At 42.1% G+C, this 23,039-nt stretch overlaps 1 protein-coding gene across 7 annotated transcripts in view; it reads right to left on the bottom strand.

Moving 5' to 3' along the window:
• LOC122550015 (voltage-dependent L-type calcium channel subunit beta-2-like) overlaps nt 1-23,039 on the bottom strand; it is a 330,466-nt gene that overhangs the window by 78,816 nt on the left and 228,611 nt on the right. The window lies entirely within an intron of this gene.

Raw genomic sequence — 23,039 nt, 5'->3', positions numbered from 1 at the left:
TGTCACATAAATGGGCATGCTCAGTAGCTAGAGCCATACGCAGATGCTCACATCATACTGTGATGTTAGCCTTCTGTCAAAATGCTATTTAAAATCTCAAGGGTAGAGTATGAAAATAGCAAGGTCCTTGTATAACGGGAACATATGCAAACTAACTGCTTCATTTTTTTTATTGCATACCCATCAGCAATTGTACAAATCAGTATTGTCACCTCTCACTCATTTCACAGAATATTTTCAACCAAGATCATAACTTCCTGTCTTTTCAGCTAATTAACAATGACATGTACTGACAATGTTTAAAAAAATGACACGACTAAAGGGAAACTATTTAAAGACATTAGTCACACAGATAATGAAAATAAATTAATCTTTGAAAGAAATACAAGCCTCTGCATAGCTTAGAGAGGAAAGAGTTCCAGATTTGAATGAAACAGAGTAATTGAAACATGAACAGGACTTGTCCAAAGATGTTAACACAGATGAATTTACAGGGTTTCTACTGAGTTCCACTTAAGTTAAAACAGATATAACAAACGTTACTTCACAGGTTTTCTCTATTTTAAAGCAAGCATATGGTTCTGGCATCATGTGCATAATGGTATTGGTAATGAACACCTGTTTTCCACTTCAAATAGTGCATCCCACCCAGATTTGAAAAACATCAATGCACCAGAGACTGTACTGTCCCAATAGGTCTTCCAACAGGAACTCATGTTAAACCTCGAGCAATGAAAGTTTCAACCACCTCTAACAATGGATTGTGAGTCTTACTTTCCAAATTGTACCAGCCATGATTGATACCCAAACAGATAAAACAAAGTGTTTACATTTGCACCAAGCCCATTGGTTGGACACGTGTACTTTTATAAAATCTCCAGGCTGACTTTTACCAGTAATCAGCTAAGCATTGATTTTAGCATGTTTCATGGAGCGTTGTAGCGAGGTTTCCCACGCGATTCTCCGAGACTCACCTCATTGCATATGCACCTTGCCCCTATGGCTGCCTGCTTTACCCATCCTCCCCCTCACCAGAGGAGAAGCAGCTAAAACCTCCTGGGATTCTTGGTGCCAGTGCCACCTTTAAAACCACACAAACCAGAGACAGCACCATAGAGCCTGGAGTGGTGTTGTAGAGCAGAGGGACCTAAGGGTGCAAGTTCATACTTCTTTGAAGTTTCCATCACATATAGACAGGGTGTTTAAAAAGGAGTTTAGTATGCTTGCTTACATTGCTCAGTCCTTTGAGTACAGGAGTTGGGAAGTCATGTTGAGGTTGTACAGGACATTGTTGAGGCCTTTTCTGAAATACTGTGCCCACTTCTGGTCACCCAGTTATAGGAAGGATATTGTTAAGTTGGAGAGAATTCAGAAGAGATTTACCAGGATGTTGCCAGGAATGGAAGGTTTGAGTTATAAAGGAAGGCTGGATAGGCTGGGACTTTTTTCACTGGATCGTAGGAGGTTAAGAGGAGACCTGATAGAAGTTTATAAAATAATGAGAGGCATAGACAGAGCTAACTGTAGTTGTCTTTTCCCTAAAATGGGGGATTTCAAGACTAGGGGAACATTTTTAAGGTAAGAAGAGAGAGACTAAAAGACATAAGAGACTTTTTTTCTTTACACAGAGGGTGGTTTGCGTGTGCAATGAACTTCCTGAGGAAGTGGTGGATGCAGGTACAATTACAATGTTTGAAATACATTTGGATAAGTACATGAATAGGAAAGGTTGGGAGGGATATGGACCAGGAAAAGGCAGGTGAGACTAGTTTAGTTTGGGACTATGTTCAGCATGTCCTGGTTGGACCAAAGGGTGTGTTTCCGTGTTATGTGATTTTATGATTCCATGTCAATCAGTTCCAGAGCTGCCTTCCATCTCAAGAAGTGTCATGTAGTTGGCAGTAAAGCAAGAACCCCAATTTGTCGACATGAACCTGGAGGTCCTGGTGGATAGAGTGGTACATAAAAGGACTGCCCTTTTCCTTTAGGATCAGCAGAAGAGGCCACACCACTCACTGCCAGTCTGGTCCAAGGTTGCCACCTGGGTCAGTGCTGTTTCCACAGCAAGGGAATGCCAAGCAATGCCATTGAAGATCAATGACCTTCTGCACTCCATGACCACAAAATCCACTATCTTCTCTCCTCACACCCACTCGTCCCTGTGTCCCTGAGAAGGTAGTGGTGAGCTGCCTTTTTGAACTGCTGGCATGCGCCTAGTGTTGACAGAGGGACCAAATGAACTTGACCTCATTCCAGGTGCCCCTTCCTTCACAAGAAGTCAGGGCAGTGCCAGGAGGCAAAAAAGGAAGCACAAGCAGGTCCTGCCAGAAGTCACCTATCTGGAGCTTCCTCCACCACACTGCCTACCAGCCTCAGCCCTGGATGTGAGCTCAAGTGTACCAAGGTGAATCTGCCTCTGGGCATGACACACTCAGCATGGCTGTGCCGTCTGGTCACGCCCCCTTGCAACATTGCTTGAGCAAAACCTCAAGGCAAACTGATTCCATTGTAGAGCAGGCACCTCCAGCCTGACTGTGGATGCTGAACAGCATTGAGATGTCATGGGAGGCAAAGGAAGACTACCATATGGTGATGGCACATATTGTAAATATCTCCTTCCGTTTGTAAATGCGTGCTTTCATCATCATCATCAGCTGAGTGAGTGAATGTCATTTTATCTGCATGCACAAAAATGAAGTACAGGGGTAACCCATTCTTAGCATCATATGCTTAGGGCCCAAGATGTGAAGTGAGGAACTCCTAGACCATGTGCATGTTTTGGGATCTTGAAAGGTGATTATATTGTGACCTGGAAATATTTACCCTAGTTACCAAAGTGACAATGCTTGTATGGTACAGCCATGAGTAGGATTGATTTGTAATGCAAAAGGATGTGACCAAGAGTACTTGGGGCCAGGATTTGTGGTCCACTCAGAATTCCCTCCTTAACAGCACTGTGGAGCAATCCAGATTAAGAACACAACTCAAGAGCAACTAAGGTCAGGCAATAAATGCTGGCCCAGCCAGTGACACTCACATTCCACAAGTGAATAAAATAAATCAAAGTGTGAAGTTTACATCCAGCACTTTCTGATCACAGATGGCATTTCTCTGGAGAATGGGTGTCTTTTTAATGTTATTGCCCTTTGAAGGGCCTCACATCATATGAAAGTGAAGACCCTATCCTCCCTCCCTCAAAGAAAGAAACATTCGCTTCATTCACTTTCAGTTTGGAGCAAGCTATTTCATCTCTGTGGCATACTAGTTATTTTGACAATTGTTGTGGTTCTGTTCGCCGAGCTGGAAGTTTTTGTTGCAAACGTTTCGTCCCCTGGCTAGGCGACATCAGTGCTTGGGAGCCTCCTGCGAAGCACTTCTTTGATGTTTCCTCCGGTGTTTATAGTGGTCTGTCCCTGCCGCTTCCGGTTGTCAGTTTCAGCTGTCCGCTGTAGTGGTTGGTATATTGGGTCCAGGTCGATGTGTTTGTTGATGGAGTTTGTGGATGAATGCCATGCCTCTAGGAATTCCCTGGCTGTTCTCTGTCTGGCTTGCCCTATGATAGTAGTGTTGTCCCAGTCAAATTCATGTTGCTTGTTGTCTGCGTGTGTAGCTACTAAGGATAGCTGGTCGTGTCGTTTCGTGGCTAGTTGATGTTCATGTATGCGGATTGTTAGCTGTCTTCCTGTTTGTCCTATATAGTGTTTAGTGCAGTCCTTGCATGGGATTTTGTACTACATTCGTCTTGCTCATGTTGGGTATCGGGTCCTTCGTTCTGGTGAGTTGTTGTCTGAGCGTGGCTGTTGGTTTGTGTGCCGTTATGAGTCCTAGGGATCGCAGTAGTCTGGCTGTCAGTTCCGAGATGCTCCTGATGTATGGTAGTGTGGCTAGTCCTTTTGGTTGTGGTATGTCCTCGTTTTGTGGTCTTTCTCTTAGGCATCTGTTGATGAAGTTGCGCGGGTATCCGTTTTTGGCGAATACCTTGTATAGATATTCCTCTTCTTCTTTTTGCAGTCCTGGTGTACTGCAGTGTGTTGTGGCCCTTCTGAATAGTGTCCTGATGCAGCTTCGTTTGTGTGTTGGGGTGGTTACTTTCATAGTTTAGGACTTGGTCTGTGTGTGTGGCTTTCCTGTATACCCTTGTAGTGAATTCTCCGTTCGGTGTTCTCTGTACCATCACGTCTAGGAATGGGAGTTGGCTATCCTTTTCTTCTTCTTTCGTGAATCGGATTCCTGTAAGTGTGGCGTTGATGATCCGGTGTGTTTTTTCTATTTCCGTGTTTTTAATGATTATAGTGGGACAGACCACTATAAACACCGGAGGAAACATCAAAGAAGCGCTTCGCAGGAGGCTCCCAAGCACTGATGATGTCGCCTAGCCAGGGGACGAAACGTTTGCAACAAAAACTTCCAGCTCGGCGAACAGAACCACAACAACGAGCACCCGAGCTACAAATCTTCACACAAACTATTTTGACAATGATGAAAGGAAACAGCAGTTCCACTTTATGCAGCGGATTGTAACTCAGCCCCTCAATCTACATGATCCCCAAATTCTTGATCAGTTCTTGGATCCCCTCCCTGTCAAACCCATCAACTTTGATCTTCCCCATGTCTCCACCCAACCTGGTTGTGGGTGGTGCTGAGTGTTGATGACCCCTAGCCCCACATTACCCTTTTGTGCCCTTGGATGTTGAGTTGCTCCCCTTCATCCCAGACTACTGTCTCCAAGCTTCACAACTGAGTACCCACTTTGTGTACCACACCAGTGGTCCCTGTCACACCCTTAGGACAGACTATGACCTCACATTGACTTACTTGGCCTGATGAGTGGCCATTAGCTCACTGACTGACTTCCTGTGACTCTTCAGACTGGGTATAGTGGACCTGCAGACTAACCAAGGCTCATTTCCCAGACTGTTGTGATTCAGACCCACATGATCGTGATGGTCACAAAATGGTCAAGCCCCTGGACCAATGGAGGTTGCCCTTGACTTAATGTGCTGGGATCCCTGCTGTGATTGAAGACTACTCAAACTTAGAGATACGTCCACTTGGTTAAATGGCATGCAGTGTAATTAGGAGAAAGTGAGAACTGCAGATGCTGGAGATCAGAGTCAAAAAGTGTGGTACTGGAAAAGCACAGTCGGTCAGGCAGCATTCAAGGAGCAGGACTGTTGATGTTCGAGCATAAGCTCTTCATTAGGAATGTTAAGTGCTGCATAATTGCTGCAGGCACATGGTACAGGTGAGAAACTGATATTACACAATGATACACAGCAACATGGCGATCCCCTTGCCTGATGACTGCTGACAACGATTACAGATTGCCTGGCCTTGCATTTGCACTGAGCAAGAAGACAAGACAGAAGTACTGTTAATGTTTACCCAAGTAGGTGCAAAGTAAGTGAGAGTTAGGAGACTAGGTACCTGTCCCTGGCAAACAGCAGTCTGCCCCACACTTACTCCTCAACCAACAACATTCAGATTAGGCAAGGCTGGCTCCTTCTGGGATTTAGATGTATAAAATAGTTAATTTGCCAATAACAAAGTAACAGTGATCACACTTCACAGGTTTGTTGGCTGTCAAGTGCTTCGAGATATCCTGAGGTTGTGAAAGGCACTCAAAGTCTCAGATCTATCTCTTGAGGTAAGTGTGGGCATAGTGGGGTCATGTCAAATAAATATTGTAATCGGCTAGTTTAAAAATAAGCACATGCGCACGAAGAAAAGTAAGATGAAAATAATAATAGAATAATGATTGAAAGAACACTTTGGTCACTTGTGAACTTTTGGTTTATTTTCTCCTTGGCAAAAGCAAAAGCCTACTCCAAATTCTTCAAATGAAAGTCCACGGTAATGATTTAAATAAAGACACTCAGGTTAAAACTGGCCTCTGTAGAAGAGTCATACAGCATTTAGGAACATAGGAAAAGTGGAAGACATTCAGCCCTTTGAGCCTGTTCGGTCATTTAATGAGATCATGGTTGATTCATATATTTGCCTTTGGCCCATATCCCTTAATCCCTTTGTTTAACAAAAGTTTATCCGTCTCAATTTTAAAATTAACAGCTGATCCAGCATCCACGACCATTTGTGGAAGAGAGTTCCAAACTTTTGCCACCTTTTGTGTGTTGAAGTGCTTTCTAACCTCTCTCCTAAATGGTCTGGCCCTGATTCTCAGACTATGCCCCCAGTTCTAGAATCTCAAACCGGCGGAAATAGTTTACCTTTATCTACCCTGTCTTTCACTATTAATATCTTACAGACTTCAATCAGATCACCCCTTAATCTTCTAGATTCTAGAGAAAGCAGGTCTAATTCATGTAATCTTTCCTCACAACTTAACCCCGAAGTCTAGGTATCACTCTTGTAAACTTACATTGTATTCCCTCCAAAAAGCTGTGGTGCTCAGATCTCCTTTCTGTACTCTAAATGGGGACTGAAAAAGGTAACTCGGTTTCTCTTTGTACACATGCTGCCAGGACTGGTGAGTTTCTCCAGCACTTCCTGTTTTTAATTTCAGGTCTCCAGAATCTGCAATATTTTGCTTTAATTTATGAAATTCTATTTTGATGGATTAGGTAATAAGGCTGCCTTTACAATCTAAATTTAAATTTAGTGCAAAGAGCTCACAGCTTCCCATCAATCCTCAACTGACAGTACAAATCCATCTGTGTATTTATCAATCTGTGTCCCAACCAAGGCAGAACTAGACTCCCTAGAGGTATCTTTCTGATAATGCTTCTAGTTTCCCCTGCCCCTTATCCAATCTATTAACATTTCTACATTGAGATACCATTTTGAAACATGTACTCAGACACCAAAGACCCCTATTGTAAAGAGATTCAATCATACAAGCAGACCAATGTATAAGCCAAGCAATGCATTTTGACTTCTGAAAACTTAATTTCAATTCTCGCTCTCGAACTGAGAATTGCCCTGACAGTCACAGCAGCTGTCTCTTTCAGCTCAGATCCTGTAGCTTTTAATAAAGAAAAAAAAAACCTTCAAATTCTGTAATCTCACTTAAAAGAAAGGCCATAAAGGAAACTGATGTGGTAAGTAATGCCAAGTAACTCAAGTTCAAATAATCAAGGAACTACAGAGGAACCTCAATTATCCGGCATTTGATTTTCCGATTTTTGGATTATCCGGAGAAGATCGCAAGGTCCCGGTGCTTGGCTAAACTGTGTTATCCGGCATTCGATTATCTGAACATTTGATTATCTGAACATTCAATTATCCGAACAAAATACTCCCCGCCCGCATTGTTCAGATAATCAAGGTTCCCCTGTATTTCAGTAGTTCAGGTCATAGTTAAACTGAAACACGATATCATTAGTGCATAAATAGTTCAAAGGAACATAGTAACACAAGAACAAGAGTCTGCTCTTTGTTGATCTATGCACACAACCTTTGCCTCATATCCCTTAACACCTTCAATTAAATTTATCCACCTTAGATTTTAAATCATATTAACAACTGACCTCGCATCAAATGTTGCCAGATCGTTAATGAAGCCTTTGGCTGTCCAACTGTTCCTCTCTCTCTCTCTTTGGGCTCTATCCCTACCTATCATTTACTCCTTACCCCTTTCCCTTCCACCACCACCCTGCCCCCAACTCATCTTCTGCATCTCAAATGACATTTTCCTAGCTATCATCAGTTCTGAGGAAGGGTCACCTGGCCTGAAACATTAACTTTGATTTTTCTTCACAGATGCTGCCAGATCTGCTGAGCTTTTCCACCAACTTCAGTCTTTGTTTGGCATCACATATGTTTCCATAAGAATTCCAACTTTGAGCACAGAAATATTTCCTGGCTTCATCCCAAACTGGCTGTAAGTTTTAGGCTATGCTCTTCATTTAGAGCCATAACAGATGAAAAGTTGAGACAAACTATCAGTTCCCCTTGACATAATGAAAATCTGGACCAAAACACTCCTTAATTTTCAAAACTTCAGTGACTATAACCTGTAACTTGTGTCATTAAAACAGAAACACTGGAAATAATTGACAGGTCCGATAGCCTCTATAGGGAGCAACAGTTCATACACTGGATAAGTAACATTCCCTTAAAGTGTTTGCATAATTTCTCCTCTCATTTTAACCTCTGCAATTGAGGTGCCATTCTACAAATGCAGCACTCCTTTTTTGTAGTTGATCTTAACTACCAACCCTGGGGCTTTTTGTAGGGTTACCTAAAGATTACTTTATCTTATTATGTACATGGAAATAAATGATCTTTTAAACTTTAAAAAAATGCAGAGAGGTTAAGATTAAATTGAAAATGGAAAAGTTCATTGATGCCAGCGCTAGACACTTAAATCATGTATCCAATCACATCCCTGCAACATTAAGTTATTTAATTGCAGATTACAGTGAAGCCCAAGTCTGAAATTTGGAATTGCTCAAATTGTGATTCACTGCGAAATGGTATCTTTTACAAAGTTGCAAAATATTTGGTAACATTAGAATTATAGGCAAAAATTGTAATATGCAGTATAAGTAGCACCTCTACTGTTATACTGCATTATTGCAGTAAATACTTTTGAGTCAAATCCAAGGAGAAAAAGATTAGTATTGAATGTAAGCAACAAGGATGTAGTCTGCTGATTGGAGAATTGGCAAGAGCCCTGCATTAGCTGGTTTTGGGAAGACTTGCTGCATGAAATGCCATGCACAAGTACTTTAGGAACATACCTTCCCCAGGATCAAGGAATTCAGGGTGGACATCCCACCTGTTATGAGTTGCTAGTCCACCAGTCGCCAGTGGATGGAGTTCATTAGATCACCTTCTCAATGTGCCAGGTCCCTCAATCATGGCTTGGGAGGCTTGTGAACAAGAAGCCAATTCCTCCCTGAATACTGCAAGCAGCAGCACCACTGGTTGCACACCTGCGATGGTGAGACCAGGCCCTTAAGTGGACATTTTTAGTGGCATTGGGGGAAACCATTTATGAGCTTACCTGCCACAGACTTCATCAGGATAGCAGTGGGAAGGCACTTCATCACTTCAACCAAACACACCTCTCAACCTATCTAACGGTTGCGATGTCAAGTTGCCCATTCATGCAGATGGCTTGGGTAAGATTTTGACCCATAGATAGTCAAGCCATTACCACACAGGAAGTAAGACCATTAAAAAAAAGCCAATGATACACAGAAAACCAAAAAAAGGGTAAAAACGAAACCTTGTTGCCCCTTCATAAATGTAAAGCAGAATGTAGAAGTGGGATAAGGGGGCCTAGGTCACGGACCATACCAAGGGATGCTCAAAGGCATTCAGGCAGATGGAGTGAGGCAATTTCCTAATGGTGACCAAATGCACAGACATAAGGAAGGACATAATATCTGTTTTGCCCTTGCTGAACTTTCTGTGCAGTGATCAGAGTGGGATTCAACGAGGTAAAAACAATGACTACAGATGCTGAAAACCAGATTCTGGATTAGAGGTGCTGGAAAAGCACGGCAATTCAGGCAGCATCCGAGGAGCAGTAAAATCGACGTTTCAGGCAAAAGCCCGTCATCAGGAATACAGGCAAAGTGCCTTAAGGGTGGAGAGATAAATGAGAGGAGGGTGGAAGTGGGGAGAAAGTAGCACAGAGTACAATAGGTGAGTGGGGAAGGGGATGAAGGTGATAGATCAGGGAGGAGGGTGGAGTGGATAGGTGGTAAAACTGCCTAATCTTCTTTTCCATCAGCCCATATGCCTGCCTGGAGTGGACTAGAGCCAAGCATGAGCGAACAGGACTACTGAGCCTCAGTGTTGGAACTCACTGAATGTTGACTTACTGCAATAGAATAACATAAGCTGAGAGCTGGTGGCCGAATGGAGGAACGAATAGTGCAACACTGTGGTTGGCAGCTGGTCTAACACAGTGGGGAAGAAAACAGAAAGTTTCACAGACTCCATGATCCAGAGCTCTCCATGACATAGCCAGCCCCCTACCCCTTTGTAGCAATGTAAAAAAGATGCTGTGATTGTCAGCTACAAAGGAAACATAAGTTGGAGGACCATTGGTGAATGGGCAGTTTGGATTGTGGTTGTTGATATCATATTGCAATGACCTCTTCATGGGTATCCTTCTCTTCCTCATACTCCCGAGCCTCTCACCAGGACTATTCCCTCATGAGGAGGAGGTTGGGTAGCATGCAGACCACCTGAATCTATTTTAAGTACTACAGGGCTTTTCTAGAACAATTCAAATAGAAACATTATTTCAGTATACCAATGGCTTACTCTACTGCATTTCATTTGGTACCATAATTATCCGTGAGTGCATGTTGCATGAAACTTGAATCAAAAGTGGATCTTCCTCATTGGCCAATAGTCACTCTTAGAGTTTGCATGTTGACTTGCATCTCAAAAGTCAAGTTGTAACAAGTAACAGTTAAAAAGAGAACTTAATAATCTGGTTGTCAGATACAGCAAATATCGAAAGGTAGCACAGGGACAATCATGTTTTGCATAACCTTCTTAGTGTAAGAGTAGGCTAAGGAAGATAAATAGTCAAAATATGGATGAAAGATCTCGTGACACAGTGAAACTGTCCCTACCTCAGGCCCAAGGGTTCAAGTCCCACTCTTCCAGGATTGTGTAATAACGTCTCTGAACAGGTTGATTAGAAAATATCTATTATGTTTGGATTATTCTGATTTAGAAGATAAAACCTCACACTTACACCCTGTAAAATAAATAAGCTGAATAAAGTCCAGAATAATTACGGTATAACACTTGGGAATCAAACAATGACAGCATCTCACTGTACAGTTAATTCAAATGTCTTCTCAATTGTTTCTCCTGTTAGTTCAGAGATGAAAACCTCTGTCTGCTCCAGAAAATATTTCTGAGCATTCCAAGGCCTCCCAGTTTGGGCTGACTGCCAGTAACAGCTCCATACTTTAGGCCTGTGCACTTTCCCAGACTCTGCTAAATGTACACACTACCTCCCCCATCACCTGACTATTAGCTTTTCCAAATCAATACATGATTTTATGACCAGTATGCATATCTTTCAAGTACATCATATTTGTTGTTTCCTTTGGAACTTTCAAAAAAATCTTCCAGCTCAAAGACCCACTCGACAAGTAAGATCTCTGAGGCATCCCTCACTACATACCTTAGTGTTGAAGCAAGTACGGTTCCAGTGTGATGGCTGATGTATCTACAGCCAACATGTGAAATGTCTGAATAAGGTCTCTCAATAGCCTAATATCTCTGGTGCATGAACAAGATGAGATCTCTGTGGTTTTTATTACATTTTTACATCACACGAAATTGATTGCTTGAAGGTATAACAGGGAGAAACTGAAAATTCAAATCACTTCAACCATCTGCGCACTAAGCTTGAAGACTGCGGAGATACTGAATACAAGTGCCACTGTTCATATAATTTTAGAGAGACAGTCTAGATATTCATGTCAGATGGCCAGTAAAAATCCAACTTACAGTCACATTGCTACAGTTTCAGTTCAAGGGGGCTATGAAGAGGTTGGTCATCACTTAAAATCCAACTTTTGTTGCTCTATCCATAATTTAAAACTTAAGAGAAATTATTAAGCTTGGTTATGAAAAATTCTGCATTTAATAGCCTGCCGACACTCACTGTTCACGTTCACATGTAGACAACAGGTATGACAAAGTTAAAAATCACACAACACCAGGTTATAGTTCAACAGGTTTAATTGGAAGCATGCTAGCTTTCGGACCACCGCTCCTTCATCAGGTGGTTGTGGAGGACACAATTGTAAGACACAGAATTTATAGTATGATGAAATATTGGAATACAGAGGAACCTCTATTATCCGAAGCACACGGGCGGGGAGTATTTCGTTCAGTTAATTGAATTCCGGTTAATCGAATGCCAATTAAAGAAACGAAACACCGTTCTGAAGAAGGGGCACTGCACTTGAAGTAGTAACTCTGTTTACTCTTCACAGATGCCGCCAGATCTGTTGAAATTCTCCAGTAATGTCTGTTTTTGTTTGTTTCAGATCTCCAGCAGCTGCAGTTCTTTGTTTTATCGAAACAAGGTTAAAAACACACAACAAAAATAACCCTCACTCCAAATAAGGGGAGCAGTTCATTCATCCACCCTGGAGCATTGGGCCACTTAGTAAAGTATGGATGGTGGAGAAGTGAGCAACAGTACGTTACCCTGACAACGAAGAAACAGAGACCCAGTGGCTGAATAATGAGATCAGAAGTTGGTGATTCAGTCATTTTGGGTCACATGTGGCTGCTGCCGTTGCTTTATACACTCATTCAAGGGTAGAGGATATAATGTTAGGATTTTGAAGCTGAAAGAAGTAGATCCTAAGAATTATTGACTTAGTAGCAATGATACTCAGTTAGTAATGTAATAGTTAGTAATGAACTAATGATCAGGGGCTCCCCGGTGATTATGGAACTAAAACCTACCCCACCCCGGTTCACCAAGTGCTTTGCAGAAAAGAATCTGCTGGCTTTAACCAGTCTGTCCAATGTGTGGGGTCCCAGACCCATAGTGAGTGTTGAATCTTGTAAATTACAATCTGCTGTGGCAATAGGCACTGTATAAATGCATATATTTTCCCTCTTTTTAATGATAGCACAAAGCCAAGGAATTATTAGGGTGATAAAAGAAAGCTTAATTTCTACAATGAAAGCAAACCAAATCTAACATACTGAAAGGGAAAGTAGTTCAATATCCCTTTACAAATGGGTCATTGATTAAAATATAGAGATATATGGCACAGAGTCCTTCTCCAGTCATTTCTCCCACTTCCCCAGACCGAAGCCAACATCTCTTCTTTAATCAAGGGGTACTTGTCAGATTGGATTTTAAATCCTAATATTAGTGAGCAAGTTGAGTTTCCACTCTAATCCAACATCCTCATGGTCACTTTTACTGACATAATTTATTTTAAAGTAACAAAATTCAAGTTCCCAAACAGCCACGTGGGGGATTCTCAAAGGCAACACGATGTCAGCCTTACCAGCAGTGCCTCCATCCTGTGACTGAGCAAAAGAATTAAAGGCCCTTTTCTCACAATTCTATACTTCACCTACTTCTCTGTAATTTCATTGCCAATTTGCTCTTTCACATTTTTCCCACTAGTTGGGAGCACAAAGAATGAACCCAATAGTAGTGGCTCTCCTACTGTTCAATGTTAGCTAAATAGATCTTCCACATTCAAGGGAACTTGAGCCTAGTTTCTGCAACCTGTCCTTATTTTTAAATTCTCAGCACCAGTATCATTCTACCAAGTATCCATAATTCCCCCTGCAAGAGTAATATATTCTTTTGAAGATGGAAGGCCCAGAACTAAAGGCAGCACACTAGATGGTGTCTGATCATTCCACCACTGTAAGCACAGCAGCAGCCAAGTAACAGTGTGGTTAATAGAAACTTGATTTCTCCACTATGCAGAGCACATGTCGTTGCAACCAATGCTTCTAAGTATTAAACATGATAGGGACACTTCTCATGCACTGGCATATATCTTACAATTAATTGCACCAACAATCATTATACACTCACCTAAGGCAACACTCAGGCACAGTGCATAAGCAAACAAGACAGAAGCACACAAATCACAAAGGACAATTTAAATCACTAAGATGGCTATAATAATATTAACTCCACATGGACTGTTAGCACAACATACAACACACTCGTTCATGATAAACGCTTTAATTCAAACATATGATTAATTGGTGAGTACACTTCTATCTTTCTCACTGGACTCATTCACTACTCACCCACATCTTCATGTCGTGTCACTGGACTAATAATCCAGAAACCCATGAAACCCAATTTCAATTCCCATCATGGTAAATGTGGAATTTAAATTCAAATATTGTGGAATTAAAATTTTAATCATGATTATGAAACTATTATCACATTTTGTAAAATCCTAATTGGTTCACTAATGTCCTTTAAAGAATGAACTTTGCTGTGCATTCCTGATCTGGCCCATATGCGACTCCAAACCGACAACGGTGTAAGATGCTCAACTGCTTTTTGAAATGGCATAGCCAACCACTTAGCTGCATCTAAATGTTAGAAAGTCTCAAAGGAATGAAATGGTATGGATCATCTGGCATTGATGAAAAGTGCAGGTGGGCATGCCTGGAGCAGCAGCAGGTATATCTGAAAATAAGACATCAACTTGGTGATACTACAAACGAGGACACCCTCTGTACCAAGTGGCATAAACAGCAAGTGAAAGATCAAGCTAAGTCCTGCTACATCCAGTCACGAAAGGTGGTGAATAATTAAACAACTCACTGAAGGAGGTGGCTCCATAAACATCCCCATCCTGAAATTTTGGAAAGATCACACATCAGTGCAAAAAGTAAGTATTTCTAACAATCTTCAGTGAGACATATCAAGTAGATGATCTATCTTGATCTCCTCTAGAAGAGAGCAGCACATTAACCAGGACGATTTTAATCTCTATGTGGATCAGGAAAATGAAATTGGCAAAGGTAGCCAGGGTGAAGAATTCATATAATGTATTCATCTCAAAAACTGTCCTGAATATGTTGTAGGTCAACCAGAGATTAGGCTGTTTTGGTAATGTGTAATGAGGCAGACTTAATAACAGAGTTAAAGTTCCTTAGGAAAAAGTGACCGTAACTCTAGTAGAATTTAATACTCAGACTGAGCAAAGAGAAACTTCTTTTTTATTCACTCATGGGATATTGCCTGCACTGGCTGAGCCAACATTTATTATCCATCCTTGGTTGCTCTTGAGAACTGAAGGAATTGTGGTATATTTCCAAGTCTGGGTGATATGGCTTGGAGGGGAACCTGGACTGGAAACAACTATGTTAAAATTAAATAAGGATAAACATAAATGAGGGATGGCAGAGATGATTATGGTGAGCTGGGAAAGGAGGAGTTTAGAAGGGAAGAAAGTTGATAAACAATGGCAAATGTTTAAGGGAATAGTTCATGACTTGCAAAAATGTGATATACGCTCGAGAAAGAAGGATTTCAAAAAGTGTTAAATCAACCTTGGGTAACAGGAAACTAAAGTATAGTCTCAAATTGAAAAAAAAAAATGTGGCAAGCATTAGTAGTAAAACAGAGGACTGAGGATTTTTTTTAAATGACCGAAAAGCAAAATAAAGAGGAAACATTTGAGAGTAAACTAGCAAGAATTATTTTTAAAAATAATCATGATTTGGAGATGCCAGTGTTGGACTGGGGTGTACAAAGTTAAAAATCACACAACGCCAGGTTGTAGTCCAACAGGTTTAATTGGAAGCACACTAGCTAGTGTGCTTCCAATTAAACCTGTTGGACTACAACCTGGCGTTGTGTGATTTTTAACTTTAAAAAGTAAGCATTTCTTCAATTATACAACACAGACAAAAGGATCAAAGTAGCCATCAGCCTGTTAGTGAATGAGGCTGGGGAAATAATGGGGAAGTAGGAAATGGCTCAGGAATTGAAACACTCTGTGGTCTAGGGAACATTAATACCATTCCAAAAATACTAAATAATTGAGGGACAAAAGTTGGGGGAGAAAACAAATGCAATAACTACAGTCAAGAAAAAAAAAGTACAATGGAGACCAATACAGCTCCAGCGTGATAGGTGTCCTGGATATAATGGGTTCCAATGTAGGATATTAAAAAGAAATTAAAACAGATTGTAGTTGTATCAATAATAAGCTTCTGGAAGTGTCCGAGAAAACTGCAACAGCTTTACATAAAAGATGAGGGAGACAAACAAAATAAAAGGTACCTATGAGCCAGTTAACATCTACCATTTGGAAAATGTTAGAATCACTTATAAAGGATGTAACAGCAGTGCTTTCAGAAATACGTAAACTAAACTAATCTACAGAGGGAGATAGACAGCTTAAGTGAGTGGGCAAAAATGTGGCAGATGAAATATAATGAAGGAAAATGTGCGATTACGCACTTTGACAGAAATAAGTAGGCTGAATATTATTTAAATTGAGATAGATTGCAGAAAGCTGTTGCAGAGAAGGTGTGGGTCCCTTGTGTAAAAATCACAAAGAAAAATTAGCATACAAGTTCAGGAGGTATTAGGAAACCCAAAAGGAATAATGTATAAAAATAGGGAACTATACATGTCACTCCAGTCAGACCACACCTCCAACGCTGCAAATGATTTTGGTTTCTTTATTCAAGACATGATACAGTGGAATTGGACACAGTCTAGAGAAGTTCACTGGCTACAGGATATAAAGAGATATTCATGTAGGGAAAGGTTGAGTAGATTGAGCCTGCAGCCTCACAGCGTCAGGGACCGGGGTTCAATTCCAACCTTGGGTGACTGTCTGTGTGGAATTTGCACATTCTCCCAGTGTCTGCATGGGTTTCCTCCGGGTGCTCCGGTTTCCTCCCACAATCCAAAGATGTGCAGGTCAGGTGGATTGGCCATGCTATATTGTCCATAGTGTTAGGTGCATTAGTCAGAGGGAGTTGGGTCTGGGTGGGTTACTCTTCAGAAGGTCGCTCTGAACTTGTTGGGCCGAAGGGCCTGTTTCCACTTTGTAGGAATCTAATCTAATCTAATTAAATTTACATTTAGAAGAATGAGCTGCAACTTCATTGAACTAAAATGATTTTTAGGAGCCACGACAATGTACATGCTCGGATGTTACTTTCCATTGTGAGAGTGTCTTGGATCAGACAGCATAATCTCAGGGTAAGGGGTCACCCAGCTAAGATAGATGGGAGGATTCTTCTCTCAGATGCTATCTGAGATGGTGAATCTGTGGAAGCCTTTACTGCAAAAGGTTGTAGAGGCTGAGTGAATAAGTATAATCAAGGAAGAGACAGATAGATTTTTAATTACTAAGGAAATCAAGGGTTATGGAGTAAAAGCAATTCAGTGGAGGTGAGGAATATCAGATCAGTCATAATCTCATTGGATAGCCTAGTTCTGTTCCTATTTCTCATGGTTATGTGATCACTTAGGTTAGTGTCCTCAGCCAAACAAATTCAACTGTTTCAGCAATTATCTGTTCTCCATCATAAGTGGGGATGTTTGCTGATGATTACACAATGTTCAGCACCATTTATGGCTCCACAGATATTGAAGCACTCCCTGTCCAAATGATAAAAATTAACTAATATGCTAACAAGGTGTAGGCTGACAAGTGGCGAGTACCATTTATACCGCACAAGTACCAGGCGATGACTACTTCCAGCAAAAGAAAATCTAACCATTACTCCAGAATACTCAAAGTAGACAAGCAGGAGGCTGAGGGAACACAGCAAGCCAGGCAGCATCTGGAAATGGCGAAGTCTACATTTCGGGTGTAACCCTTCTTCAGGACTGGGGGTGAGTGTGGGGGGAGCTGCAGATAAAGGGGGTGGGGGGGGGGGGGGGGGGTCAGGGTGGTGAGGTGGGGATAGGTGAACACCAGTAGAGGATACAAACTGGTTGGTCAATGGGAGGAATGAATCAATTTGGTGGCTGAGAGGAATGGAAGAGAGGAGGACAGGCTGGAAAGGGAAAGGAAAGGTTATTTGAAACTGGAGAACTCAGTGTTGTATCCTCCGGGCTGTAGGCTGCTCAGGTGGAAGATGTGGTGTTCCTCCTCCAATGTGCGGTTTGATTAATTGTGGCAATAACATTACCATCATTCAGTCCCCCACCATTAACAGCTCAGGGATTATCATTGACCAGAAGTCAAACTGGACTAGCCATATGGATACAATAGCAGGTCAGAGGCTCAAAGTTTATCATCAACTAACCCACCTCCTGGCTCCCCAAAACCTATCCACCATCTACACACACAAGTCAGGAATATTCCTCACTTGCCTGGATGAGTCCAGCTCTACCAACACTCAAGAAGCTTGACACTATCGAGGTTAAAGCAGTCCACTTGACAGGGACCACATTGAGGTGAAAGTGGGTACTGCAGATGCTGGAGATTAGAATCAAGATCAGAGGAGTGCTGAAAAAGCACTGCAGGCCAGGCAGCATCCAAGGAGCAGGAAGGGCTTTTGCCCGAAACGTCGATGTTCAGGCACCACACTGAGTCCTGCCAACCACCAATAGCAGCATAAACGATTTACAAGATAGACTGCAAAAATTCACCAAGGCTCCTGAGACAGTAAGTTCCAAAATCATAACCACTATTGTCTAGAAGAACAGAGGTAGAAAATACATAAGAACACCACCACCTGTAATTTCCTCAAGTCACACACCAGCCTGACTTGGAAATATACCACCGTTCCTTCGCTGTCGCTGGGTCAAATTTCTAGAATTCCCTTCCAAACCACATTGCGGGCCTACCTCCACACATGGACTGTAATAGTTCAAGAAGACAACACCAACACCTTCTCAAAGATAACGAGGCATGGGCAATTCCCATATCCCATGAATTTAAATAAATGTAATCTGCTTAATTCACATGAGAAATTTAAAATGGCTGTTGAAACTAAATTCTACACTTACACAAACTCAAATGGCCACAAACCTCAGTTGTGTAGTGCCATTCTTTGGGCACTAGAGATGTAGCTTGAGTTCTAAAATGGCTTTGATGCAGACATTTTACTAGTGCAGATAGTGTTGAATGCCATTTTGGGTAGGGAGTTAACAGGGGTCCAGGGACATGCAGCTAAAGTCTGCAGGATAGGCAGAAAAGGACATCAATTGGCATGTAAGCAACAATGCTAGTCAGGCAATGCTTCAGTTAATACCTTCTCTTCATTTTACACATGTTAAACTTGTACTTCCCAGCCCTGTAATACTGGAAATGACCATGATGGTCATACCTGAGCTTCACTTTGCGATACATTAGTGAAATCATTATGCATCATTCCTGTGTTTCACCTGAATGAATCACAGCTTCTAAAACGAGTCAGTGTAAGAGAGCAGACAATGACAATATCCCTCCCAGGTCGTCTCAACGCCTTCTATGCTTGCTTTGAGCAGAATTTCGATGGAGAGGTAACACCTATCCCAACTGTCACTGTATTGGAGGGTCAGATCAGTTTTCCTTCATGCGAATCCAAGGAAAGGAATGGGACCAGACGGAATACCAGGCCGTGCACTCAGGACATGTGCAGATCAACTGGCAGAGGTTTTCTCGGACATCTTCAACCTCTCCCTGCCTGTTTCAAGAGGGCCAACATCATCCCTGTGCCTAAGAAGGCTCATGCAGGCTGTCTCAATGACTACCACCCAGTGACCCTAATGTCGTTGGTCATGAAGTGCTTTGAAAGGCTGGTCATGGCATCAATCAAGTCCAACCTCCCCACTATGCTTGACCCACTCCAATTTGCCTATCGGACCAACAGATTCACTTCAGATGCCATATCACTTGCCCTTCACTCCTCCCTAGAACATCTTGACACCAAAAACGGCTACGTAAGAATCCTACTCATTGACTACAGTTCAGCCTTCAACACGATTATCCCCTCGAGAGTGATTACTAAGCTTAGTGATCTTGGATTAAGCCCCAGTCTCTGCAAGTGGAGCCTCAGTTTTCTGACCCACAGGCGACAACTGGACACAATTGAAGATTGGGGACAATATTTCATCTTCATTAACACTCAACGCTGGAGCCCCCAGGGGTGCATAATCAGCCTTCTACTGTACTCACTGTACACCCATGACTGCATCACCAAATACCAGATTAATGCCATTTACAACTTCGCTGACGACACCACCAGAGTCAGTCGAATCTCAGATGCCGACGAAACAGACTACAGACAGGAGGTGGAAGACTTGGAAAAATGATGCACTGAGAACAATCTAGCTCGCAATGCCAGCAAAACCAAGGAACTCATTATTGACTTTTGGCGGGATGTTACTCATGCCCCCCTACACATTAACAGCACAGAGATGGAACGAGTGGAGTGTGTCAAGCTCCTGGGAGTGGTCATCCACAACAAGCTTTCTTGGTCTCTTCATGTGGACACACTGGTTACAAAGGCCCAACAACATCTCTTCTTCCTCAGGCAGCTGAGGAAATTTGACACAGCAGCGAATACTCTCGCCAACTTTTATAGGTGCACCATAAAGAGCATTCTGTCTGGATGTAGCACTACCTGGTATGGCAACTGTACCATTCAAGATCAGAGACGGTTACAGAGAGTGGTGAACTCGGCCTGGACAATCACAAAGGCCAACCTCCCATCTACGGAATCCATCTACCAGGCCCGCTATCAAGGAAAGGCCGCCAGCATTCTTAAAGATCCATCTCACCCTGGCAATGTTTTTCTACAACCTCTACCATCGGGGAGAAGGTACAGAAGCCTGAACACAAGCACGAGCCAGTTTCTACCCTCCTGTTGTTAGAATACTGAAAGGACTCACAAACTCTTAACATTCACCTGTACCTATGTTTCTGTTTTTGCCGCTGTTTACTTATTATTTACTATCTATGCTACTTAATTCTGTGATCTGCCTGTATTGCTCGCAAGACAAAGCTTTTCACTGTGCCTCAGTACACGTGACAATAAATCCAATTCAATTCAATTCAATTCACTTCACCCATGTTTCTTTTTTTGATTCACCAGTTTTCAATTTTTTTTCCATATACCCAGCAGTACTATTATGCACAAGCGAGGAACCTTCCCACTGCCAAATCACTGTGACTTCTTTCTTAGTTTTATTTTAAACTACTAAGCATTGCCAGTAAACACTCACGTAGTCAATTAGATATTTACAAGCAAAGCCCGTTATAGGCAATACGAACCATCAAAATTGAAAGAGGTTGTAGGGAGGATGAGAAGGGATTAAATCAAAATGGAGTTGAAGAGAGGAATAAAACATTGTACCCCACATTGTCCACCTTTCTCTAAAGGCATTCAAAGCAGTGATGGACAAAGCATGCTCCCTCTCCAAGGACGCCCGGGCTCAAATGTTAACATAGAAGTGGGGTAGACAGTTGGCAGATATGAGCCCCACCACAGCCCACTGTCTGGACCTTGGTAATGGCCACTTGGCCAAGAACAGACCCACAAGTACGTCCTCTTACCTGCCTATACCCCTCTGCATCGAGTGCCCAAAGATTAGGACTGAAGTGCAATGAAAAATGCAACAGAAGATTTTGCAAATAACTTTAAAAAAGGAATATAATCGCTCACAACCAATATATACATTGTCCAGATACTCCTCATCATTACAAAATAAACATTTGGGCTGGGACTCCACAAACCACTGCTACCTGCGGTATTACAGGATTGCTGTGTGCAACACTGTCCGCTCCATGTCCCTGAGGGAAAGAGCGAGCCCTCCACTGGGGTCCCCTGACATCTTCCATCTAGGACAAGAGCAGCAGATACACGGGATCACCACGACCTGCAGGTTCCCTTTCAAGCCACTCATCATCCTGACTTGGAAGTATATCATCATTCATTCACTATCACTCAGTCAAAATACTGGAATTCCATCCCTGAGAATACTGTGGGTCAACTTACAGCACATGAACTTCAGCAGTTCGAGAAGGCAGCTCACCGTCACCTTCTCAGAGGCAACTAGGCAATAAATGCTGGCCAGTCAGCAGTACCCATTTCCAACAAATGAATTTTAAAAAAGAGCACAGCCTTTGCTGACAGATATACACCAGACAAGGCACTACTAAATGATAATTCCAAACCAAATGTTAAACCAATTGAAGAGTATTGTACTTTTGCGTGGAATACATTTTATTTTTTTGAGCACCCATGTTGTGTGTGTGCAGGTGTGAAACACAGTGAAAGACACGAGGTGCACGAATCTTTATTCAGTTTCCACCACCAGGAAGAAAAGAAACACCCAAGTGGCCAGTGACAAGCAATGCCCCTCACATCGAAGTGCAATGCTGGAATACATTTTAAACTGGTATCGACCCCTGGTTGGATACAATTAACCACATGCAAGAGTACTGCATGCTACATTATGAAAGGAATATAGAGGTACTTGAGACGGTGCAGAGAGGATGTACAAGAATGACACTAAAAATGCATGGGTACATTAAGAAAGAATGTAGAGACTCAGTCTCCTCTTGAAAAAAGAGGTAGTGTGAGGTGAGCTAATAAAGCTCCTTAAAATTATGAAGAAACAATTTAATAGCATGGATACTGAGAGAGTCGTTCCTTTTGTGTGGAAGGCTACAAGTGCAGACCATCATGATAAGATAATTCCCTATTGTCTTTCTTGGCAACTCGAAAGAAACCTCTTTATGTAAAGAATGGTGAGAATGTGGAACGTTCTACCACAGGGAAGTGTTGAATTAAATAACTATACATGCATTTAAGAGAAAGCTAGGGAAAGGGGAATTAACAAATATTATTGTAGACTTAGAAGAGAAAGAAACATGAGATAATCACTTGCCCCAGGTTAGAGTGAGTGAGTCAAATGGTCAGTTTCTGGACTGTCTGTTATAGATAAGTCACTGTCATTGTGAATTCCAATAGTGCCTGTCTTCCATGTTCTGGTACACAGTTCTATCCTAATGGCTGCTGACTTTCTATGGAAACGGCAGATGACCTTTTCCGGATGACCTCAAGCAGTCGCAGCCCTAAAGCTTCATATTTTACCATCTCAACAACAGTCTTGGTGGTGAGCTGACAGGCACTGGTGGAATGGCAGTAGCATGAGGGGAGACAAAAACTGCCACCCAGAGAAAGGCACATTAGCGCTCCACAAAGTGACAGTACCATACTGCCATGATAGTGCCTCAGCAATCCTAGTAATCTACTAGGGGACAGATCTCTATATTAATGAGGGACCCTGCAATCCTCTGAATATTGGCAGCAATCTGACCCAATCTAAGGCAAGAAGCTGAGCTTGTAGGTCTTAAGTCTAAGCTATCACTGGCACTGCAAAACATTGGGCAGCTTCTTCTGCGACGAAATCCGAGATATCTTCCACCAGACCCTGCATCATAACTATTCTCCATTATGTCTATCACTTCCATGCTAGAAAGCTGGACTCCAAGCTCTAGCTGTTTATGACACTGATGTCAGATTTCCAAGACTCCTTCACGGTGACAGCAATCTTTATTGCAGGCCTACAGAGGGCTTAATTGCATCCCCTACAGTGATCTCCTGTACACTGTCCATACTCC

The sequence above is a fragment of the Chiloscyllium plagiosum genome, unplaced genomic scaffold, assembly GCF_037043375.1.
Source record: "Chiloscyllium plagiosum isolate Xiang-an unplaced genomic scaffold, Cpla_swu_hap1 HiC_scaffold_5, whole genome shotgun sequence".
Classification (NCBI taxonomy): domain Eukaryota; kingdom Metazoa; phylum Chordata; class Chondrichthyes; order Orectolobiformes; family Hemiscylliidae; genus Chiloscyllium; species Chiloscyllium plagiosum.
Note: the sequence above shows the minus strand (reverse complement) of the source record. Positions and strands in the feature narration are given on the sequence as shown.